The 18891-nt window shown below is 41.5% G+C and overlaps 1 protein-coding gene across 4 annotated transcripts in view; it reads left to right on the top strand.

Annotated features, from left to right (window-relative positions):
• The first annotated feature begins 546 nt into the window (after positions 1-546).
• FILIP1 (filamin A interacting protein 1) overlaps positions 547-18891 on the top strand; it is a 222431-nt gene continuing 204086 nt past the window's right edge. For 3 of the 4 annotated variants that reach the window (XM_027550954.1, XM_027550953.1, XM_027550955.1), the window contains exon 1: positions 547-1055. The gene's annotated coding sequence lies outside the window, so the exon portion shown is untranslated. The remainder of the gene's footprint in view (positions 1056-18891) is intronic. The other variant, XM_027550956.1, reaches the window with a different exon arrangement.

Genomic DNA, 18891 nt, shown 5'->3' with positions numbered 1-18891 from the left:
GGTGTCTCAAGTCCTGGTTTTCCTGGAGCCTTCTCCATTTCTTGCTTTGAATGAATGATCTCAAGAAGAACACTAAGATTTTCCTTTCAAAAACGTTATGTTACAGACGTTCCTTTATGATAAAACTACCTTAATAACAGTCAGGTATAAAAGCTGATTATGTCTGCGATGACAGTTATGAATGTAATTTCAATGTGTATGTAACACATCAATGGAAACAATTGCTTGGGACTGATCTCTTACTGTGAATTTCCCCAACGATCGCCTTACAGTTTGTTTGTTTGTTTGTTTGTTTGTTTTAAGACTTTTCTATCCAAGAAGGTTGATCTCAGAAAGCCTAATTGAGGGGAATATTGCTTTGGTAAATTGCTCTGCTCGAGGCAACTGCCACTGCTTCTTTTCTGATTTTAAAAACCTGAGTTCCAAATCACACTCGGCGTTTAAGGGCTTCCAGCAATAATTATGTCTGTGTCATGAGCAGCAGTCCTTAAAAGGGTCTGCCGTTTCCCCGCAATCTTTTCCGGGGCGAGCAGAGCCGTATCCACTGATAACCCGGCTGCCGAGGAACTGAGCAGAGCCGGCTCCAAACTTCTCAGCTGTTGACAGGCTTGACTTGCTGAGAACACTGGTTAAATATAGCACACGCGAGCTCAGCTCCTCGACAAAGTCATAGCTCTGACAGTGCTGTGAAGGGAGCAGAAGACGAGAAACCTAATCTCAGAAACCCAACAACACCTAGCAACAGTTGAAAAAACTTTTAAACAAAAGTCTGGGTGGGAGAGATACAACAGCCTCCAATTGCTGCTGATCGGGATTTCAGGGAGAAGGAGCCGCTTTCCCTTCTCTACTACCCCGTTTCCTGCATGACTTCAGCTATTGGCTAGTCCTAGGAAAGAAAAGTGGGAAAGCTTTTTCCTCTGTATTCTTTTGGGCTGGATGGTTTTCCAGGACTCCAGTCTCTCTTGGGCTGTGGGGCAAGCCACTGGGTTCTTCAAAGGATAAGCTACCTCCGTAAAGGACGTACCTTTGGTTTAGACGAGCTGCCTGCCAGTCAGGTAAGACTGAAATGCACAGCTACTTAACTCTCTTAAGACATTTCTGCTTCCACAAGAAGAGAGCTCTCTCTGACTCTGTGTTGTCTGTTTCCTTTGAGTCTCACTGTTCCACTACCTGATAACACATTTGAAACTGAGGACAATCACTGAATTGTTTTTTAAAGAATCAGAAAGTCATCTCTTTCTCAGAATTACCCGATCGCTTTTTAAACACAAAGATCGTTATGATGCTTTAATAGCCATCAAAGTATTTCTGCCAAGTGATCATTTTCTGGCAGGTAACAGAAATCTGACAAAGGACAACTTCCCAGTCCTTTCGCAGTGAGGATGGCTAACCAATGGAGGGGATATTTTCCCTAGAAGCAAAAGCACTTTCATGTAATGAAACTCGCTGAGCAGCTCGTGCGGTAAATGAGAGGGAAGTCCTGTGTGTGTTTGTGTTGCTGTACTTTCGCCCTGCCGCTTCTCCCTTACCCGCCGTCTCTGATTACACTGGTACACCTTGTGCTAGTTCTGACCTCGTTACATTACAGTCACCCCAAGCGCTTCTGACGAGGCACAAGATATGCCTGGTTTCAAATCACTGCTTTTGCAGTTGTTGAATATAAACTATGCAGGAGAATGTTATTTTGTGTGTGTGGTTTTTGAGTAATTGCTTGTATACAGATAAGATAGATCCTGATTTTTAAAACTCAAATTGAGTGTATTAGAAAAATTCTTTCTTAAGTTGCACATATCTGAGTATGAATGTGTTCACCATAGTGTGAAGGACATCCTCTTTTCATCTGTTGCATTGTCTTTGCTTCCAGGACTTGCCCTGCAGTTTTATCAGAATTGCTTAGAGTGATCATTATCACACTGACTGTGACAAAAGTTATGGCTGCACATTGATGACGTGGTTAGTTGATAACTTGTGTCTGTAGTTGGGTTGGACTTGCATAAGAAGTTTGTTCCTCTAGTTGAACATGATTGTTTGAATATTCTAAACCAAGGATAATTTCAAAGAAGATACAAATGCACATTTAAAAAACCAGTTGAGTCTATTTTGTCAACTTTAGAGAAATAATTTACCCAAGGCCAGTTTTGAACACATTGTTGACCAGAATATATCAACTCTTCCAGTAAATGTTAAGAATGTTAAGAAAAACTAATTAAAGGTTGTATATCATATGCTCAGAAAAATGAAACAGCACATCATTTCAGTATGTATTATATTTCACGACTCTGATTGTGCCATTAGTTTACAAAGCAAATGCAGCTAATCATGTATTCTCTTGAAACTTGGTGTCAGAGAATGAAACTTCTAATACTTTGGTGGAGATGCAGCATCTTTGTCTTTAAAGAGTTTTGAAAAATCTGAACTAAATGCTTTACATTTTTCTTGTTTTGATCTTAGGAAGGGTCACACTGTTGGCTTACAAATGTATGTGTACTGCCAAAATCTGCCAGTAGTAGATTTTGGAGGCGGGTAATTTCTTTTGGAGTTGGTGGAACAGTGTGAGGATAATGGAGTGCAGCATTTGGCTCTGAGTGAAAGCCATGTTTCCTGATGGACTGAGTTTTGAGTATCATTGTCTTCATGACTGTAAGTTTACCCTTGAGAATCAAAAATAGCTCAGGTTAGAGCACGTGCTTTCCTCCAGTATATGAAGAATCGACTGCATAGATTGTGTTCTCTTGTTCACTCAAGTTCACATTTCCGTGTTATTTTGGAGTCGTCCCTTTCCCCTTCACCATAAGAGATTTCACTGCTGTGTCTCCACCACCGTAAGATCTATTCCCTTCATCCTGGGTCTGGTGTGTATCATGACAGTTCTGCTGCACTTCCCCCCCTCATTACCATGCAAACCACCTTGCACACGCTGTGGTTGTTTAGTTGCTAAGTTGTGTCTTTGACTCTTTTCCACCCCATGGACTGTAGCCCCCTAAACTCCCCTGTACATGCGATTTCCCAGGCAAGAATACTGGAGTGGGTTGTCATTTCCTTCTACAGGGGATTTTCCCAACCCAGGGATTGAACCCTCATCTCCTGCTTGGCAGGTGGATTCTTAACCACTGAGCTACGTGGGAAGCCCCCCAACTACCCCATGACTGTGGGGTTAATTTTCCTGTGCTTGTCTCTTCTACTCCTCAGTTATCTTCTTTGACTTCTAGTTGCTGCCAAACACCTAGGCTGGGTATTTTGAAAACCTTCCATCATCTGGCACGTACTTAACTTTTCCAGTCTCAGCTCCCACTACTCAACAACAAATGTCCCTCTGCTTCAGATAGGTCAGATTTCGGGCCCTTCTCCAAACACCTGCATACCGTGCCTTTCAGTGCCCCGCCTCTGCCCATCTTGTGCCCTCCTGCCTGGAACACTTTTCCTCCCCTTTCCTGAAGACACTTTGTCCACTATTTAAAACTCACAGCAATGGCTTCCCCTTTCACGGTGATTTCCTGGGGCATACCTGTTAGAAGTGATTCCCTCTTAGTTTGGATCTTTAGTGCTCTTTAGAACTAGGGTTTTTTGGAGTGGGGTTTGGGTTTCCCAGGTCGCCCAGAGGGTAAAGAATCCACCTGCAATGCAGGAGATGCAGGTTCAATCCCTGGGTCAGGAAGATCCTCTGGAAGAGGGCATGGCAACCCACTCTAGTATTCTTGCCTGAAGAATCCCCATGGACAGAGGAGTCTGGCAGGCTACAGTACATCGGGTCGCAAAGAATCAGACAGGACTGAAGTATCTGAGCACGCATGCATACACAGAATGGGGTTTACCTCTTTAAATTCAGAACAATTTTATGAAAGCGACCAGGTACAAGGCATTATCCTAAACACCCTTTGGCTCTGAAGCTGTTCCGTGCCATGCGTCTTGTGGATGTTCTATGAATAGTTTTCACTCTGGATTTCTAATGATGAGCATGAGAGAGCATATAGATTAGTATAAAATTAAGACAAGCCACTATAAATGCAGTTAATAGCTTTTTGTCTCAAAAATTTCTCAAGAAAGGTCTTCATAGTTTAACGAGCACAGAAAAATTACAAGTGATTGTAACTATGCTCATATACTTGATTGTGGAGATAATGTACACCTCAAGAAGGAAATAGGAAGGGGGACATATAAAGACTGTATGTATGTGTGTGTATGTATATGTATATATATATATATATATATATATATATACATATATATACATATATGTAAATATACATGCGTCTCCTGTGTATATACTTAGACTTCAAAATACTGTGACTTATATACTTTTATTGTCTTTTGGTACCAGATTCTATTTATAGTTACTTTTGGCACTAATCATTTAAATCATAATTCCTTCCATTCGTGGATCATCATGAATTAAAATCTGGCCTTGAACATTAAAATGTTTAAATATCGTGCTTATCTTTTAAAAAATTTCCCTCGATATTTTAAAGAGAGACATTTCTCAGTTTTATTTTAAATCACTTATAGCCTTTCTGTGTGAGATAAAGTGTGAATCCTGATTTTGAACGAATGTTTTTCTGTGTTCACCAAAAGAAAAGCATTCTCTTTATATTTTGACATAACCAAGGAAGTTAAAATTACTCTTTTAAATGGGTGTTCAGCAAGAACCACTATGGGATTTTCCCAATGAAATTTATGAGGTATTTAATATATTCATTTAACAGTGCTTTCTTGGTGGTTATGATTTTTACTTATTCTTTTAAATTATTTATTCATTTGGCTGCACTGAGTCTTAGTTGTAGCATGTGAGATCTGTAGTTGTGGCGTGTGGGATCTAGTTCCCTGACCAGGGGTTGAACTCAAGCCCCCTGCACTGGAAATGCAGAATCGGAGCCACTGGACCACCAGGGAAGTCCCTTACTTATTCTTTAGAAGTGAAACTTTGTGGTAAAATATACATTCTGCTGCTAAGTCGCTTCAGTCGTGTCCGACTCTGTGCGACCCCATAGAGGGCAGCCCACCAGGCTCCCCTGTCCCTGGGATTCTCCAGGCAAGAACACTGGAGTGGGTTGCCATTTCCTTCTCCAATGCATGAAAGTGAAAAGTGAAAGTGAAGTCACTCAGTCGTGTCCGACTCTTCGAAACCCCACGGATTGCAGCCCACCAGGCTCCTCCACCCGTGGGATTTTCCAGGCAAGAGTACTGGAGTGGGGTGCCATTGCCTTCTCCAATACATTCTAAAGTAATGCTAATTATCTTTTTTGAAAGATGGGCATTTCTTCACAAAACAGGTACCCTAAGAAACAGAATTTTATAGAGCTTGTTTAATCAACATTTTCACTTATTTGTCTCCTAACATGTAAGTTTTAAAAAAGCATTATCATGGGAAGTGAATGGTAAGCTTAGGTTGATATCTACTAATATTTCAGCAAAAAAGTTTAAAATTGGTAACACCTTATTAGAAAAATAACATTTAAAAACCTGCAACATACATTTGTTTATAAATTAATTATTTTAAGATATACAGCAATAGAATAAAAGCTAAGCTGATAAAATACATTTTGTTTCCTTAAAAAAATATATGTTTTGTTTCCTTATACTGTGTCTGAGTTGAAGAGCTAACAGAAAGGTTATGTCATGGACGTGGAGGTGACAGGAAAGGCTAATTGCATAGGGAAGTCAGATGGCCTGGATTCAGATTTCAGCTCACCATGCCCCTGGGCAAATTACCCCCTGTGTCTCAGTTTTCTCATCTGTAAAATGGGAATAATAATGCTATCTTCCTCAGAGTTATTTGGAAAATTAAATGAGTTAATAAAACTTATATTTTCCCAATACTTTTCAATAAATTTAAGTTATTCTTTCTCTATTACTACACCTTAAATATAGTTATCATTTCCTCTGTCAAATCAAATTCATAGATCATAGGAAAGGTGGAAGAATATATTGTTCAAATGTGGAATCCTGTTAGTGACATATTTTGTGGCTGAGTATTCTAAGAAGACATGATTTGAGCTCCAGCCAATAGTTTAGTATGGAATTTATATTTCAGTCCCTCCCTTCTCACTCAGCAGTGCGCTGTCTTATAGAATTATTACTAAGAAGGCCAAGAAATCATGCACAGCATAGACGGTACCCTGGTTTCTATATTTGCAGTTGGAGATAAAGTGTGTTTATACATAGAGTTTGGGTGTCTCTTTTATAGCCAACGGTGCTTGGTAATGTGTGTAAGGGAGACTTCCTCCTTCAAGGAGGGATATATTATTAAATTTATCGCTCTCTATTTATTCCTTTAGATGTTTTGTTTTACTAACCTAGTAACAGATAAAAATGAAAAGACTGAAAAGGTCATTTTACACTACGTTCAACCTCACCAAATACAAGTGGATTCTTGCTGTTTATTGCCCTTAATCCTAGTCATTCTTCTTAAACATGACAAGAAAGTATATTCCAAGGCAAAAAAAAAAGTTGTTCCATTATAAAGATGTACAAGTATGTTATGGGCTGCTTATTATTCTGTGTATTTAACTTAACCAAAAATATATGAAGCACTCTTATAAGTGGAGAAGTTTCTTAGTAACTTTAGTGCCAACAAACCTTATGCGGGGTACTTACAGTTTAGACCTATCCATTTAGCTTTATTTTTTGTGATCGAAAGGATGAGTTTCTAAAAGATAAAGCAAACTGAATTTCAGAATGATCATTCTCTAGTGAAGACCTTGTTTTAGAAAGAAAGAAAAAGGAAAGGAAGGAAAGAAAAGGAAGAAAATAATAAGAGAAATTTGCTGGCTTTATAGAATACATTATAAAGCTTCTAGAGCAAAAATATGGGAACCTCAGGAAAATGTACTGGATCATGTTCTTCTTTTTCCTTAAATGGTCAGTCCTATTCAGAGAGGAGACAAGGCTGCAGGCAGAATACAGCTTTCCTCATGATGGCAGCTAAGGCAGTGTAATTTCAAAGGCTAGGCAGTGAGTTGTGTAAGAACTTAGAATTAGGAAAGTCCAACATGAATTGGGCAGCTCTAGTTGGCTTTTGACCAGCTGATTGCAGAACTTGAGAAACTCCCAGCAAAAAGATGAAGAAACACGATATTAACCAGCACTCTAGTCCCCCAGAGCTTTGTTTAAGCCACAGCAGCACTGAAAAGTCAAGAGAAGGTTGGTGTTGTGTTTCCTTTTTGGGAAATAGTGTCAACGTGCATAATATTGCGTGATTTATGTGTTCCCGAGGTCTGTGAGAGACAGACTTTAACAAGAATTTTTAAAGCTAATGCAGAATTTATCTCAAGTGGTCTGACTTTCATTGAGCCCTTAAGGTTCAGGGACTTTTCTGTTTTTGCTTTAATGCTGTCATCCAGCGCCTTCATCAAAACATAGATGAGGATGGTTTTTGCTTCACTGGCCAAAGACCTATGTCTACACTTGAAAGTAGTTTATTTTTGCTTTTTCAATAATTGTAATTGCAATCTTCCAGTCTTTCCAACAGAGAAGGCAATGGCACCCCACTCCAGTACTCTTGCCTGGAAAATCCCATGGACGGAGGAGCCTGGTAGGCTGCAGTCCATGGGGTCGCTAAGAGTCAGACACGACTGAGCGACTTCACTTTCACTTTTCACTTTCATGTATTGGAGAAGGAAATGGCAACCCACTCCAGTGTTCTTGCCTGGAGAATCCCAGGGACGGGGAAGCCTGGTGGGCTGCCGTCTGTGGGGTCACACAGAGTGGGACACGACTGAAGCAACTTAGCAGCAGCAGCAGCAGCAGTCTTTCCAAGTTACTTTGAAGTAGTGAATTATCTGTTGCTTATCTTTGTAAGGAAAAGGTGAAAGAAAGCCATGAAATGGACATATTAGAGTTGGCCAAATGCAGTCTTTAAAAAATGATTTGCTACAGATTTAAAGCCAAAAGACAATTTGATTGAAAGCAGTAGACTACTGACATCACCAAGACAATCAAGTTACTGCCAACTTGCCTTGTTTATCTAAAAGATCTTTGCAAAAATAAGATTCCCCCCCTACCCTGACATACACATGAGTCATAGACAATACAGTAATAGGGATAAATGAACTTTATTTTTCTTTATATCTCTTTAATATACTTATGTCTTCAGTAACTCATTTTAGGGCCTGCTTCTTTGACTGAGGCACCACAGCACAACAGGAAAGGAAGAGGCATTGCTGAGTTCATAATGCTATTTCAGTGTGGCAGCCTAAGTACATGAGGAAATGACAGCCCGGGCCTGTATTTGGAGGCTTGCAGTTACTGTGACGACAACACACACTAATGAAAAACAAAGATGGTCTGCCTGCCAGCGCAAGCCAGGAAGACTTCTGCCAGCTCAGATTTTTCCTAATTATTCTATAAGTCTTGCAATGTGACACTGGAGATATTCAGGGCTCTTTGTGTTTCATTAACTGTTTAGTGAGTGACACATGCTTCAAGGGCAGCCTGGAATTTGGATGAGGGCGTGGCCTTTACACACAAGCTTGACTTTCACATGCTGGCTTGATAGAGCTCATCTTCTGGTTTGGATGCCACCAGGCCAGTTGCTCTGGTCCCAGCCTGCTTGTTTGGCCCTCAAGGAAGCCAGCTGCTTTGGTAGAATTTACTCCTCGGCGGCCCCTCAACTTCGGTGACAAATCCCCACCTTCCATATTCTGTTCATTCCATAGATAGTTGCCCAGAATGCCAGGTGTTCCAGCTAATGACTGGGACATCTGAATCCCAATTGTTTTATAGTGATACAAAAGACAATATAATGATAATAATAGGTACTTTTTAATATACATTATCTACATAACGTTTTACGATAGAGCTGTGCATAATGATTTAGTATACGTAAGTGATCATAATAATAGCAGACACTGGAGATTATTCTGTGCCAGGCATTTCGGATGATTTTATTTACTCATAACAGCCTGATGAGGCACTATTTTTATCTCTTGTTTTGTGGATTAGAAAAATTAGGGCTATAGATGACAAGTAACTTGGTGGTAGGTTTGAGATTCAAATCTGGGCAATTTGCCTTTATTTAGTCCATATTTTCACCACTTTCTTGTAAAGGAGGCAGCTGTTCAAGGAGGACCTGTACTTCAATGACTGTGAGGCTGAAGCCCTTTCCCTAAGATCGGGACTTGAACCCAGCCCAAAAGGCATAGTAATGAAGCTCCGGTTCTTATGTCTTATCACAGAAAGAATTCAGTGGGAGACAAAGTGATAGGTAAGAAGTAGATTTATTCATAGAGAAACACACTCCACAGGCAGAGTGTGGGCCATTGCAGAGGGCAAGTAGAAGGCCATCAAATGTGACATGGTTAGTTTTTCTGGGCTGGGTAATTTCATAGGCTAAAGAGTGGGAGGATTATTCCAATTATTTTGGGGAAGGGGAGGAGATGTCCAGGAATTGGGCTACTGCCCACTTTTTTGGCCCTTTGATGGTGCCTTGGAACTGTCATGGCACCTCTGGGTATGTCATTTAGCTTTGCTTATTCAGGATCAAGGTCTGGTCGACATTGACTTGTCTGACATCTTGGACTCGTTTGATTCTAATTGTTTTATGTTGTGTTCTTGGGCTATGCCATTCTTTCAAAGTTGTGCCCTGCCCTCTTCCCTCCTGTTTCAAGAGGTTTTGGTGAGATGTGACCCTGCAGGGGGTCAGCTGCCCCTGCAGTCTGAAGTCCGAAGGACAAAAAACAAAGAGACTCAAGGTTGAAGGTCCATTTGGGGCTCTTCTCGTGAGTCCTGAAGTGGAGCCAGAAGCTGCAGTGGCCACTGGAATTGGGCAGCTCAGGAGGAGATAGGCCTGGGGTCTTTGGAACACAGAAACTCTTATTCCAGTGGCGATGGCACAATGCAGTGTTCAGCTTCTACACTGCTGAGATGTTTCTCTGAAAGAGGAGGCCTTGGAGTGTTTGAATTTATGATCTATTATGTGTGCTATCATAGCCAAATCCTTTGATGCTGTTGGAGGTTTTGGTATGTTGTTGCTCCTGTTGACAAGTTAGAACTCCACCTTCTATTGTCATGAAGTGCTCTGCAGATCTCTGTCTTGGTCATGGGCATTCCATTTGTTAAGTGGTGCAAGAGAGAGTCCTGCAACATACTTATGCCAGCTGCTGGTAGCAGTAATTCTGGAAGAAGCCTTTGGTGGTGTGTGTAAGTTAGTTGGGGGAAACAGTGAGGAAGGGGACAGAAAGTCTCATTCTGTATAAGATCTCTTGTGCATGCTAAGTCACTTCAGTCTTGTCCAGCTCTTGATGACCCTAACGACTGTGGCCTGCCAGGCTCCTCTGTCCGTGGAATTCTCTAGGCAAGACTACTAGAGTGGGTTGCCATGCCCTCCTCCAGGGAATCTTCCTGTTGCTGGGATCAAACTGGCATCCCTTATGTCTCCTGCATTGGCAGGTGTGTTCTTTACCACTAGCGCCACCCGGGAAGCCCATGAGAGCTCTTACTGGCTCCCAGTGACTTTGCTTAGGTAATGACTTGTCAATCTGGCAGCATGTTGTTCCTTCTGAAAACCAGAGAGCGTGCTGTAGTTTAAGGAAAATTACCTGATATCTTGCAGTCAGTGGTTTGTTACAGTGGAACAGTGGTATGAGATGTTTTATTGGTTATTCTGTTTAATTCCTTTATCTTTATTCAAACCAAAAGTTACCTAAAAGTAGTACAACACTGTAAATCAACCATACCCCCAAAATAAAACCGAGAGTAAAAATGATGCTAAAAATCTGACTGTCTGGATAGAACTGGAAATTCTGAGTTTATGTTTGCTTGTATGGCACTTAACTTTTGCATTGTCTGAAGTAATAGTAAAAGGAGAGCAGCTCTAATACAGTTTTGATGGAGAGGATAATGCTTTGCATTTTCTTATGCTGCTGCTAAGTCACTTCAGTCGTGTCCGACTCTGGGCAACCCCATAGATGGCAGCCCACCAGGCTCCCCCGTCCTTGGGATTCTCCAGGCAAGAACACTGGAGTGGGTTGCCATTTCCTTCTCCAATGCAGGAAAGTGAAAGTGAAGTCACTCAGTTGTGTCAGACCCTCAGCGATCCCATGGACTGCAGCCTGCCAGGCTCCCCCGTCCCTGGGATTTTCCAGGCAGGAGTACTGGAGTGGGGTGCCATTTCCTTCTCCAATGCAGGAAAGTGAAAAGTGAAGGTGAAATCGCTCAAGTTGTGTCCGACCCTCAGCGATCCCATGGACTGCAGCCTGCCAGGCTCCTCCATCCATGGGATTTTCCAGGCAGGAGTACTGGAGTGGGGTGCCATTGCCTTCTCCATTTCTTATGCTAGTAGCCATAAATACTCTACTTCTTCAGTGTATCAAATATTCTAGGTGGTGGGATTGAATATCCCAGGAAAGTGAATGTTTCATGTGAAGTAAACATATAGCAGAATGCGTCCCTAGCGTCATGAGAAGTTCTATTCTCTAAATTACAAACAGCATCTTGTCACAACTATACTAACACACCCCAGCCCCTGCTCCTGCTTGCTCAGTGCTGGTGAGCACCCAGGACTTGTGCACTACTGACTTGACAGGCTAAACACCTGGAGCAAATACACTCTCTGCTCTGTGGCAGGGATCTAGTTAATCCAAAGTAGAGGCAGTGATACATTTCATCAAGGTGTTCTTTTTCATTCACGTGATCTCTCCTGACTTTCTTACAACAAACCAAGAATTTCTCTTTTGTCCTCCCTGTCTTTATGTAAAAAGGTGTAACAGTGTCAACGGAGGGAAAGAATTAGTGCTTATATCCTTTGGAGAAAAAGGGCTTCACTGGTTGGCTTCTGGAAGTCCTTTTTTTTTCTCATTCAATTATTCTAAATTCCTCCTGGCTCCCAAGCTATGTGATAATTAAGACATTCTGTGAGGCTTCTAGCTCTTGGCACTGCCATACCTGGTCTCATTTTGAGCAGGAATGGGGGCTCTGAGTCTCAGATTGTTGATGATTAAGCAGCTTTGGTCCTGGGGTCACCCATACCAAAGAGAGTGGAAACCACTAGACTCTGAGCTCCCTCTGGGTCATCAGGCCCTTAAGTCTGCGGTCCTGAATGCTCTGTGTCCAGCAGAATCACTTGGGATGCTTTCAAAGTGCAGATGTGCAGGCAGAGCCCCAGAGGTTCTGATTCAAGCTAACCTGAGTGGATGCCCAAGGACAGACCTATTTTAGAAGCTTTTATTTGATTTTAATGTACATCCAGGGTTGAGAACCAGTTATCTAGCACAGTCTTTTCATTTTAAAGAAGAAAGTATTAGGAAGGGGAAAGAGAGGTCACTTGGTGGAAGTTACAGAGTCCTAGTCTATTAACTTTTCTATCACATGATCATAATAAACAACAAAGTAGCTGATATTTAATGAGTGTGTTCTATACATTAGGCACTAACAAGGCGGATATGAGGTAGATATCCATATGCGCTACATTCTACAGATGAGGATGCGGAGGGAACCGCCAAAGGCCCTCCAACAAGCAGGTGGTGGATTTGTGATTAGAGTCCGGGCAACTGGACTCCTCAGCTTGTGCTCTTAATCTTTTAATCACTTTGCTGTTCTGGAGCCAACTCTGAGAATGTAAGGTGTTGAACGGCAGCTGCTTCCCTGTCTCAGCATCAGGGGTCTTGTGGTGGCTGGCCTTGGTGCTCTGAGTCCCACTAATTGGTCCGCTGCTTGACTAGAGATTGGGTCCTTGCACTCTTTATTTTCCCAATAAGTGGGCCAATTGGAGGCAACCCAGTCTCTTAGGGGCTGTTCCAATGTATTCCGTTTTCCCCAGTGACTGTTTCTTTCATTCTGTCTTTCTTTTGCAGACCAATATAATCTTTTGTGTCTTAACTTCGGACACATAGTTCTTACCTTTACATGGAAATTCTAACCGCAGACTTTACTCTCTTGTTCAGACCTTGACTTTCCCCCTAATGCTGTGAGTTTGGCTGTGTTCACTGTTTTCCCTGGGATTCCCCCAGTCTGGACTTTCATACCACCCCCTAACTTCTCATGACATCAACAACAGGAAGGGATTAATCACTTCACTTCTATAGCAGCAGGTGTGCTGGAAACAAGCTGGTCTTTCCCATGGAATTGATTGGCTGGAGGGTCATTGTATTCCAAAGACCTCTTGAAGTCTACATTTTTAGGTCATATATATGGAATTAATTTTCTGATTGATTCTGTAAGTTTGAAATTCTATAGAGAAGGCGTTTTCATACCTTGGGGAAAATCTATATGCATTGTCTGTTGAATGAATTTTACCAAGTTGAAAATCACCAATGGCAAATTCTGTAGCACCTATTTCTCAGAGCAATAGTAAGTCAACAAAAAGTAAAGATTTATTAAAAATAGTCCATGATAAATATTTACATGTAAATTTAAAACACTAATGTGATAAATAGATCCAGGTATGACTTGGACTCTTTTTAGCACGTGGCACAAAACAAGTACTCAATAAGGTAAATCTGTTAAATATCATGGAATTGAGGAATAAACATTACTGAGCAGTTTTGATCAGTAATTGGATGGAGCATAATTTTATAAAAACATGAGAATAACAATCTGTGACCAACGTCGTTTATTTCTCTGCTTCTAAACCTTTAATGGCCACATATTGTTTTTTTTACAAGTTAAACATCAACAGACATCTTAAATGTTCATTAGAGCATCAGAGAATAATGAATCCTTAACTGAGTGGAAGCGAAGCTAGACTCTGTAGCTGCGATTAGCATGATACGTGTGTATTTCCAACAGCCGACTAGAACTCTTACTTTAAATGTAGTGGCATAAGACCTAACTATCAACGCAAGTCGAATAGTTCCTCATCTCTTCACTCATGTGCTGCAAAACTCATAAAAAAAAAAAAAAACAGAACCGGGCTCTTATTTGGTTTACTAGCTGGAAATGTTCTCATCCTCGGAAATCTATTTTGGAGTCAGCATTGCTCCCCTCCCCTACAAGTGGTAAAGCAACAGCTGCCATTTAATTAATGTTCTGCTGACAGCTCCAGCTGATGAATACTGCTGAAGTTCTCTATCAGCATCAGTACTCTCTGCATTACCCCAAGAGGAAATATTGATTATAGTTGCCCGATTTTGCCTCATTTCACCATAACCTTCTTTCCTGCACTACTTACTCCGAATTCCAATGATGCTGTTATTTACATCACTGTTCACATCTTCCAGGGAATAAGGTCCCAGCGGAACACATGTGTTCCTGATGATGTATTGCAATGGAATCTCCCCAAAATGAACACGTGAAATGTTGAACTCAAAAAGAGGCGAGGACTAGGGGGAAAACCAGATGAAAGTGACTTGTGGTTTCCCAGAAAGTGAAAAATTTTGTCCTTTTGAGAGAGAGATTAGAGGGGAAAAAAAGAGCTCTTGTTTTTCCACATAGTATGAATGTATGGTTAAAAATCGTACAATTTGATTTATCTCTGGATTGTTACTCTGATTTCTGTTCCCAGATGTTTCATAGGCGTTGGGCCTTAACAGTGCTCTCATTACTATTGTGGGGCAGGGCTTCCCAGTTGGTGCTAGTGGTAAAGAACCCACCTGCTGATGCAGGAAACATAAAAGATTCGAGTTCCATCCCTGAGTTGGAAAGATCCCCTGGAGGGGATGACAACACACTCCAGTATTCCTGCCTGGAGAACCCTATGGACGGAGGAGCCTGGCCGGCTTCTGTGGCTCACAGGGTGGCAAAGAGTTGGACACGACTGAAGTAACTTTGCACTCATGCACTCGTGTGCTTAGTAGCTCAGTCATGTCCAACTCTGTGCAACCCCATGGACCGCAGCCCTCCAGGCTTCTCCATTCATGGGATTCTCAAGGCAAAAATACTGGAGTGGGTTGCCATGCCCTCCAGGAGATCCTCTTCTTGCCTGGAGAATGCCATGGACAGAGGAACCTGAAGGGATGCAGTCCATGGGGTCGCAAAGAGTTGTGTAGCATGCATTGTGTGCAATTAAAAGGATTTGGGCTGTATGAAAGCAACTGATTCGGAAGTGAGAGGCATACAGTCCGCTCCAAGATATGAAGAACATATCTTAGGCTCCATCAGACAAAGCCTATGCACGTAGCTAACTGAGAACAGGTACACAGGCTCCAAATGCTGTGGCATTAAACGACAAGGAGTTCAAGCTAACACCTGGCATCTGAGGATCTAACCTGAGGTTATGGGGTATTCTGGTAGGCAGGTGGGGCAAGCCTTTCCGCAGGACCAGGGAAGAAAGCAGGAATGTGGGGTTCAGGGACAGAATCACCGTGGAGGAGGAGCAGTCCTAGAGACTCTAATGCAATGTTGGAACAATTAAGATGATGTTAAATTCCAGAGTCCTGGGCTAGAGCTCTTTGTATCCCTCCTGTGTCACATTTAGTTTGTAGTGTTCGCCCACTCACTAAATATTACTGAAATTTGCCTGTGTCAGGGACTGAGCTAGGGATTTCGTACAATGGTGAAGAGCATATGGTCTCTACTCTCTACCTGGGTTCCAGGTAAAACCAATGGCAATTTCAATGCCAGATGACTAGGGAGTGAAGGAGATGGTGGGAGCACTCACCTGGTTTGGGGTAGTGAGTAATTGACTCAGAGATCATAGATGGGGGTGATAAAGTGACTCTTGCTATGAGGAAAGGGGACCCTAGAGGCTGAAAGCAAGATAGGAACTGACAAACAAGGTCTAAGGGCAGGCAGAGGAAATGAATGTGACTGAAAGGCTCAATAACTGATTAGTTTCAACAAGTCCACATAGCTTTATGAACAGTGGGGCGCTTATAAGTTGCATTCTTTCCACATATATGATAATTTTAACGTTTTTAAGAATAGTGTGATAAAGAGGATGCACACATTTTCATCACACTTAAAACCGTTGTGGCCATAATATGCAAGCCAAATATGCATCTTGTGGGCTAGAAAATTCTTGATGCCCAACACCACCTATACCCCCAGCATTCTTTCAAAGCAGTGAGCAATCTTAATGGGAATCTCCTGGCAGTCCAGTGGTTAGAACACTGTGCTCTCACTGCCGAGGGTGTGGGTGCAATCTCTGGTCTGAGAACTAAGATCCTATAGACTGCACGGTTGAAAAAAAATAGCAGTGACTAATCTTAATAAGTCTAAAAGGGAGGGATGGATGTTTCCTATAAAATTATTTGCTTTAGGGCTTTCACAAGTTTGTGCACTTTGAAAAATACTTACATATATTCAGCACTTCACTTCAAGTGCCCAACTGCTGTTGGAGCAAGAATCTTGTGTGAATAGCCAGGAAATTTTTGAAGTACAAGTTGGGAGCATTGCCTTACCACATAATAAAATGAATTTTGAAACCACACTCATTAAAAACACTTTGGTAGTGGTGTCAGAATAAGTTCACATCAGATGAGGAGATCAAAGGAAAACAGTCAGAACTCCAGAAACCTGTATATAAAGAGTTTAGTGTTAGAAAGGAGAGACATTTCAAATCAGAAAAGAAAATTTGGATTTTTCAGTCAATGGGTTTGAAATAACTGGAAAAAAATGAAATCTCTAAGTCACCCTTTCTACCAAAATACATACCAAAATACACTTAAATTCACCAGAAATTTACAATTGAGAGTGAAATACTTGAAAAAAAATATATATATAGATGAGATAAGAAAGAACTTCCTAAACAGGGCAAAAAAAACAGTAAAGCAAAAGACTAAAATATTTTATTCCTTAAAGCAGAGTGAAAACTTTTATGCAGGAAAAAAAAACACCTCATGAACAAAAATAATTAAGAACAAATATCCTTAATATAAAGAGCTCTTTTACACGAATAAAGCAAAAGAGACATAACAAAAGAAAAATGGACAAACAGCATAAGTAAACAATTTGTAATAAATGTGTGAAAACTAACCTCACTGATAATTAAAAATTCAAATGAAAAGAAATAGTATTGTTTTCACCAACGGATTGACAAAGACACACAGAATCTGATACCTGTCTGGTGAGGGTGTGAGGAAGTCGCCACTGTGGAATGCTGGTGGGAAAATCAACTAGGGCGAGCTTCCTGAAAGGCAATTTGACAATATGTGGTAAAAATCTTAATAATCAGAAAAAAAAAAATAAGGCCATTTCCATTTTGAAAAATAAGAGTCCAAACACATGTGATGCTTTTGAGAATGCATTGTTCTCTTTTCCTCTTGTTGTTCTCAAATACTGCCTACTGACTTCTAAAAATTTGGCAGACCTAGAGGCTCTTATTATAAAGAAAAGCCCACATACTTCATTCTCGGTAGCTCGATAGGATTTCCTAGGAGGAATCTTACTCGATTAGAATTGTGGAAATAAGCCTACCTAATCACAGAAGTCCATTCTGCCTAATCACTGAAGTGCCAAGAACATCCTGATGGCTGTGTATTTCCTGAGTAATGTTATTATCAAAACAGAAACCAATATCCAAAATGGACAGATCTGACTGGATCATGAGAGTGGGGGGACCAAGAGGCAGGTAGATCAAACAGAGAGCGAGAGTAAGGAATCCTTGCCTTTGATCATGACATAAAACTGTTTAAGCTCATTAGAATTACAGGATTAAACTGATCCAGGAAAAGGATACTAAGGCTCAAGTTTTCGGCAATCTGCTAAACTCACGAATTACTCTGAAAAAAATGTTTACCATAATATTTTTAGATACTGATGGATGCTAAGAGATGATTGACTCGACTGCTTTTTATGAAATGAGGAGACTGAGACCAGAAAGTTTATCTTTCTCGAAGTCATGTGCTGTTCTTAGTTGCTCAGTCTTGTCCGACTCTCTGTGACCCCATGGCCTGTAGCCTGCCAGGCTCCTCTGTCCATGGGGATTCTCCAGGCAGGAATACTCGAGTGGGTTGCCATGCCCTCTTCCAGGGTATCTTCCCAACCAAGGGATCAAACCCAGGTCTCCCACATTGCAGGGATTCTTTACCATCTGAGCCACCAGGGAAGCTAAAGTCATATAGCTTGTTAATTCGGATATAGGAATTCATAGATAAGCCACAGCATTGTGCTGCTTATCTTCCTGGAAGCCAGAACATTATCGGTCTTGGGTTAATTCCCAAGATACTTGTTGGGTAGGAGTTCGTGGTTTCTGTCTCATCCTGCCTCTGGCACTCTAGATGTTGGGCATTTTGGAAGACCAACAGCTCTCTCGTCGTCAGTTCTGTCTGTTATTCCAGAGGATGGAGGGAAGCTAGTTGGAGAGTGGTTTGTGGTGTGCATGTATCCTGTGAGGGGTCTCGTGAGGGTGCTACCTGGTGCCTGTGGTGCTCAGCTACTTCCACTGGTCTGAGAGCAGAAACATTTTGTGAACACGAAGGGAGCAGTGATGTGAGTAAAACCACACCCAGACCTTCTGTGCTAATATTGTTGTGCTTTGTTCTGGGGAAGTCCTTTTTTGGAAAAAGCCACTTCTGAAAGATTTCCCAGAGTAAAGGTAGGCAGTAAGCATCTCACACCGTCTTGTGTCGTTCGGTCCTATAACAGATGTGCTGAGACGAGAGCGGTGCTTTGTTTCTGTGGCGGTCCTTCCGAGCGTTCTTTTTCGTACACTGGGTACAAGTGAATGAGTTCCCTTTACTTCTCTCATACCCACAGATAAAGTGAGCCTACACATTATATATAATTCTGTTAGAATGTAAGTGTGAATAATAGCACAATTATGTGGAATCTCCAACTTCTATTTGGTGATTTAACTAGCAATGCATTATTCAACGAATTCATCACTTCTCCTTTTGTAGCCCTCCTTTCTTTGAAAGTGAAGTTGTTCAGTCATGTCTGATTCTTTGTGACCCCATGGACTGTAGACCATCAGGCTCCTCCATCCATGGAATGGTCCAGGCAAGAGTACTGGAACGGGTTGCCATTTCCTTCTCCAGGGGATCTTCCTGACCCAGGGATTGAACCTGGGTCTCCTCATAG

Source organism: Bos indicus x Bos taurus, chromosome 9 (genome assembly GCF_003369695.1).
Source record: "Bos indicus x Bos taurus breed Angus x Brahman F1 hybrid chromosome 9, Bos_hybrid_MaternalHap_v2.0, whole genome shotgun sequence".
Taxonomy (NCBI): domain Eukaryota; kingdom Metazoa; phylum Chordata; class Mammalia; order Artiodactyla; family Bovidae; genus Bos; species Bos indicus x Bos taurus.
The sequence above is the reverse complement of the archived record's forward strand: the minus strand, read 5'-3'. Positions and strand labels throughout refer to the sequence as shown.